This window comes from Gossypium arboreum, chromosome 6 (assembly GCF_025698485.1).
Source record: "Gossypium arboreum isolate Shixiya-1 chromosome 6, ASM2569848v2, whole genome shotgun sequence".
NCBI classification, from domain to species: Eukaryota; Viridiplantae; Streptophyta; class Magnoliopsida; order Malvales; family Malvaceae; genus Gossypium; species Gossypium arboreum.
The window spans coordinates 42,615,159-42,621,166 of record NC_069075.1 but is presented as its reverse complement, the minus strand read 5'-3'; the positions used below and the strand labels follow the sequence as shown (position 1 = coordinate 42,621,166).

The 6,008-nt window shown below is 35.0% G+C and overlaps 1 pseudogene; it reads left to right on the top strand.

The window, feature by feature from the left end:
- The first annotated feature begins 489 nt into the window (after window positions 1-489).
- LOC108485308 (uncharacterized) lies at window positions 490-3,479 on the top strand (annotated as a pseudogene).
- Window positions 3,480-6,008: the final 2,529 nt, after the last annotated feature.

Genomic DNA, 6,008 nt, shown 5'->3' with positions numbered 1-6,008 from the left:
AGCCAAAGACAATTAGGTGAATCCAGTGCGTACAAAAACCGAGAAGCTGAAGAAAAGACAGCGTCTTTGTTTCTCAACCAAAACCAAAAAAATATTAATAAATATAAAAAACCCAATGGCAGAAAACTAAACTTAAAGTTCCATACCCCTTTATTAAAAAAAAAAAAAAGCCTTCTCCTTGTCCCATGCTTTTCTCACTCTAAAACAAATTATATACTTTGAGATTATTTCCTGAAAAAAATATTTGAGATATATATATCTCACTTTTGTTTCTACATTATTCTGCAAAATCTCGTCCGTTTTTTGGCTGATTTCACTTTTTTAAAATTTTGACTACTTTCCGTTACGTTAAAAATTCTAAACTTTTTATACCCTTGTAGTTTTAACGAGTTTTAAAATTCATTAAAAAAGAAAAAAAAAACCTAAAGAGACCGCCTTTTACTTTTACTTTTGTTTCTGGTTTTTTTTTTTTTTTTATATTATAAGAGGATGGCGTCGGCTAAGTGCGCCGGATGTGCCTGAGGAGAAGAGAAAGGCTATAGCTTTCTTGATTTAATAGAAATTTCCGGTGGTGGGTCGTCGTTGCTTTTTTGAAAGTAATCGTGGGCCGTACACGACGTGGGGTACTTGGGAGGAGCTTTTGTTAGGTGGGGCAGTTCTCCGCCATGGTACCCGAGATTGGAACCTCGTCGCTTCGGAGCTCCGAACCTGAGCTCTTTCTCCTTTTGCCTTCACTCCTGAGGTTATTATACGATTAACACTTTTTTTTTTAATTTGTACATTCTGATTTGATCCATTTCTCCCTTTTTAGGTATAAAATTGTTCTTCGTTATTAATTTTAGCATTAAAGAAATGAGAGTGAAACAAGACAAGGACATGAATGGTTACGTTTTATGCGGCAAACAAGTCTTGACATTAACATATGTGTTTGTGTTTGTGATTTTGATTATTATTATTTAATTACTATTGTTAGGGTGACGGGGAAGTACTTGTCACGAGATTTCCAGGTGACCAATAAGGATTAATGAAAATGCATGAAGTTGAAAACCTTGATTATTTATGATCTTCACTTCTGGTTGGATTCTACTATAAAATGTATTTTAGGAAAATGAAAGCGCACAATTTTTGTAAATCAGGGTAGTTAATAGTTTGCTTTGACTCCCTAAATATAAGTATTTGTCTTCGATATTCGTGTTTTGACATTTTGCCTAATGTTCGACAAAAAGGTTCAAGGTTCGAATCTCGCCTCATAGGATGTCGGTTACTTGAACTATTGAATGATATTTGAAATGCATCAGTATGAATTCACATCTTTATAATACAACTACATGATTAAGGATGTGTATTTAATTGACTTATGTTGAACTTTCCTTGTTTAAATGGGAGGGAGTACTAGGATAATGCTCCAGCTGTTAATGCAGTGTACTGAAATTATTTGTCCAAATGGTCGATTTTATTTTCCTACATTATGGGGAATGCAGGCATGTAAGGCCAAGTATGAGGATCTACAACGACGTTACTCAGGTTGCAAGTGAGTAATCCTGTCCCAAGTTTGTTCGAATATTACGTATTAATTTCCATAGTTACATTCTCAAGTATGCTTCTTTTAGAGCTTGGTTTGAGGAGTTACGTAAACAACAAATGGCTGATGTGAGGCAAGCTTTAGAGGAATCCGAAGATTCAATCGGGTGAGTAATTTGCCTCTTTTGCCAAATGGGCTATGCTTTTAGTAGTTTTGAGTCTTGTTCCTATACTATTCTTTTGTAATCTGGCAATGGAGTTCCAAAATACTCAACACTTTAAGAAGATTCTCTGGTCATGCTAGCCAAAATGCGTAAAAGCTAAAGCTATGTCCTGGTTGATAGTCCTGAAAGAGCTTTTGTTTGCGTATTAGTTTGAATTTTAGTGAATATTGAGCTTTTAATTTCGGATGTCTCAAAGTACATGAACCTGAATTTATGTTTTAAATAAGAACAAAGCAAATTTATGCTTTTGATCTTGGTATCTTCGGATTTTTTACGTCCTAAAACTTGCATTCTTGTGTTTATATTACTCTGGATTTATTCTAGTCCTCCTCAGGTCTCTGGAATCAAAGCTTGAAAGCCTAAAAGTTAAGAAAAGAAATGATTCAAGGGTTGATTATGATTCCAGTCCAACAGAATCAGCCTTACCATGTCCTAAATCCGAGGGATTTAAGTTTTACAGTAAGGACACATGCAAGGATGGCCTCTCTGCTGGTAGTTTTACGCAGGAGGCCCAGACAAACTGGGCGCTTGATTGTCAGATTCCAGCTGCAGTGCCTACTGAAGATACGGATTCCAAGCCAGTAGGAGATGCACTGACCTATGAGAGGGAGAAATTTTCAAGCATTGATAAGTTGGCAGATGCTCTATGTGGAGGAAAGTTACCGTGTATGCGGAAGAGGAGAGGGAAACGAAAGAGAAAAGATTGCAGTAAGGATACCAAAGAAGGGAGTGTGAGAGAAAGCGAGGCTTTATGCCCGGCTGATGTTGCAAGTGCTTTGCTTTGCAAAGAAAATTCAGTTAGCAACTCAGCTCAGATTGCCAAATCTTCAGCTGTCGAGGATCAAAGTGGAGGTTCAACCAGGGAAGGGATTGATGATATAATGAGAGTATTCAGTTCTGTCGCAGAGAATGACTGTGCTTCCGTCTTTCGGCAAAGGCTTGATAGTCAGGTAAAGGAAAGTATTCTCAGTTTAGTTCATTAATGATGTCAATAATTTTTATTAATCTGCTTTTCGGTTACACCAAGCACTAGCTTTGTTCAGTCGTACCGAGGCTTAATGTTTATATATGGATAATCTCGAGACTGTTCTTTTCTCACACAGAAAAGAGGAAGATACAAAAAAATGATCCTACGACACATGGATTTCGACACCATAAGATAAAGAATAGTCAGTAATTTGATCATGTCTGTTAGAGAACTCTTTTGTGATATGTTATTAGTTGCCAACAATGCCTTGGTCTTTTATTCCAAGAACACTCGTGAATATAAATCCGCACTGCATCTGAGACGTATTGTCACCGCCGCTTTGTGGCAACATTTTAAGGAGTACAGAGGCAAGGTTCCCATGATCACCTTTTCCTCCAACGCACCTATGCACAAACCTCCTGCAAAGCCCTAGAGCATTCACCGTGGTAATTGCAAACCACTAGGAAACGCATCAAACGACAGGAATCCCGTAGATGGGGCTTGTCATGGGAAGACAAGTGCTGCAGATTCTCCAGCATCAGATGAGTCCTTAGCTGTGACAAAGAAGGTTTCAGCTTCTCGGCCAAGAAAAGTTAGCAGTGGACGCACAAGTCAAAAGCCTGAAGCTCGAACAAAAGGAAGAAAGAGAAGTGAAAGTAGGTGATAATGTTGTACAAATGTATAACAATCAATCTGTGTTCTATTATGAGACCTTGTTGTAAATGTATATAGTTATCAAGTGTAAGAGTTTTGTCCCTTAGGATAAATGGTTCTAGAATTGCAGTTTTACTTTCAAAACTACCATTAATCAGTGAAAAACAGGAAACCCTTTATGATGGAGAATGTAGTAGCTGGGTATATAAACAACGGTGAAAATGCCAATCATTGGCTCATGATATCCAAGTTTTAGGCAATCATGTTGAAAAAGAATGAAAGTCGATCTCGCAGAAATGCACCAACACAAAAACTCACTCTAATCAAAACAACCAAATAACTAGTTTTTAAAGCATTTTTTAATTAACTGTTTTATTTTTTATTAAGTATTGTAACGGCCTATTTTTTTAGTGAAATCGAAACAATGGTTTTGGGACCACAAATCTAACCCAAAAATAAGGTTTATTTTTATTTTATTAGATGGTCCGTATTATAATAGGCATGTCGTGTGAAAATTTTGATACAAAAATTTTATCGATTAAGTGTTTAATTACGAAAAGGATTAAATCACATAAAATGTGAGTTAAATTCTAGTAGCTAGAAGAATCAAATAGCTATGGAATTCAAATCTAGAGGTCCTTATATGGTAATTAGACCATTAAAAAAAGTATGTATGTTTTTTTTGGTGACTCGTCCATGGAAATATAGAAAAAGAGTAAGGACTAAATTGGAAATAGCAAAATACTTAATTAATTAAAAGATGAAAAGAAAATATATCATCTCATTTTCATCATCTTCAATCTAAAAACACATAGAAACCCTAGGTGAGAGAAAAGAAACTTTCAAGGCCTAATTGGGTAGGTTTCCTTGTCCCTTTTTTAGTAATTTTGTTATTTTTGAAATCAGGATAGCTTAATCTCTTTATTTAAGGGATTAATTTGAAACGTCACCAAGGTATGAAAAATCGGTCATGGATGTATATGTTGGAAATTAGAAATTTATGGTAGAAAATAAAAGATTATTGATAGATAAACAACTTTTACAAAGTGATTTTTGATGAAAACATGATTTAGGGACTAAAATGAAAATTTGTAAAATTTGATGAAAAATTCTGAAATTTTATGAATACATGTGCTGGAAAATTTGTAATAGGGCTTTGGTTAGGCTTGGAATAGGGAGTACTTTGCACAAGTTTCATTTTCCTAGCCTAAGGACAAAATCAGAATTTATGAAAAAGTTAGGGCCAAAATGGTAATTTTTCTAGAACGTAAATTGAGTCCACTTAAATATGAAATATGTGAAATTGATGGTTAAATTCATTTATATAGATCTGGACAACACTAATTTGAGGTTAGATCGAGGAAAAGAAAAAGTTTCGGATTAGTAGACTTCTAACGAGAACAAGTGTCGAGGTAAGTTTGTGTAACTTAACCGAACTTGTAAATATGTTTAATTAAATGTTGTGTTTGTATATAATGTGACTTATATTGATATGATTTATTTGATTGTTATGATGAATGTTTGAATACATGCTTGAAATGATGATAAAGGGGTAAGTCCCGATTGAATACTGAATTCTGCTGATTATATGCGCTTTCCTGAAACTAATAAGGTCCTACATTTGTTGCGGACGAGATTTAGCTCAGACGAGTAATCCCATTAACTTTGTTATAAAAAGGATTTAGCCTGGACGGGTAATCCCGATATAATACCTCTCGAGCATACGTTATGATTAGGGTTTAGCCTAGACTGGTAATCCTAATCGAGCTCCTCTGAGCATATGTTATATAAAAGATTTAGCCTGGACTGGTAATCCTGTTATACGATATGTGGCTCGAGAGAGTGTTTCTTGGTTAAGTGCCCTAATAGGTACCCTTGAATAAGGAATTGACGGATTATTGAATCGTACACTTCGAGTGTACTACTTGAGTATCCATTGAAATTCAATGATTCAATAGACATATAAATCTTGATATGGCATGAGAATTATGAGATGAAATGATAATGACTTGACAGAATATTGCATGATGAGCTCATCTATGTTACTTGATTGATATGAAGATTTTGGTGACTAACATGTTTGGTTGAATGTATGTGATTAGGCAATTTAGCCAAATGGATGGAAACATGACATTGTATGCTTATATTTAATGAACAAGATTGGTAAGTTTAGTTTCCGTTATACGAACTTACTAAGCATGTAATGCTTACTCCATTTATTTTTACCCTGTTTTATAGTGCTTAGAAGCTCGTGAAGGTTGGAAGATTATTGGAGCATCTTTACACTATCAACTAGTCATTTTGGCTATACTGAGTAAAATCATTTTGGTATAATGGCATGTATAGGACAACTTGACCATTGGTAGCTTGATAATGTTATTTTGTAACCTAGCCATTGGAATGGCTAGTAATGGTTCATTTTGGTATGACTAAGTTGATTATTATGATATATATATACACATGTGCTATGTTAAGAATATGTGATCAATGTTGTGAATGCCTAAGTTAAATTAAGGTAAGGTTGTGATAATGTATGCTTGTAGTGATATGTCTTGTGAATGATGAAATTTGCTTAAGTTGAATACTTGGATTGGTTGGTATTGCATGTGTGTTTCAAGTGTAGGTCTTGGGTGAAATTTTGG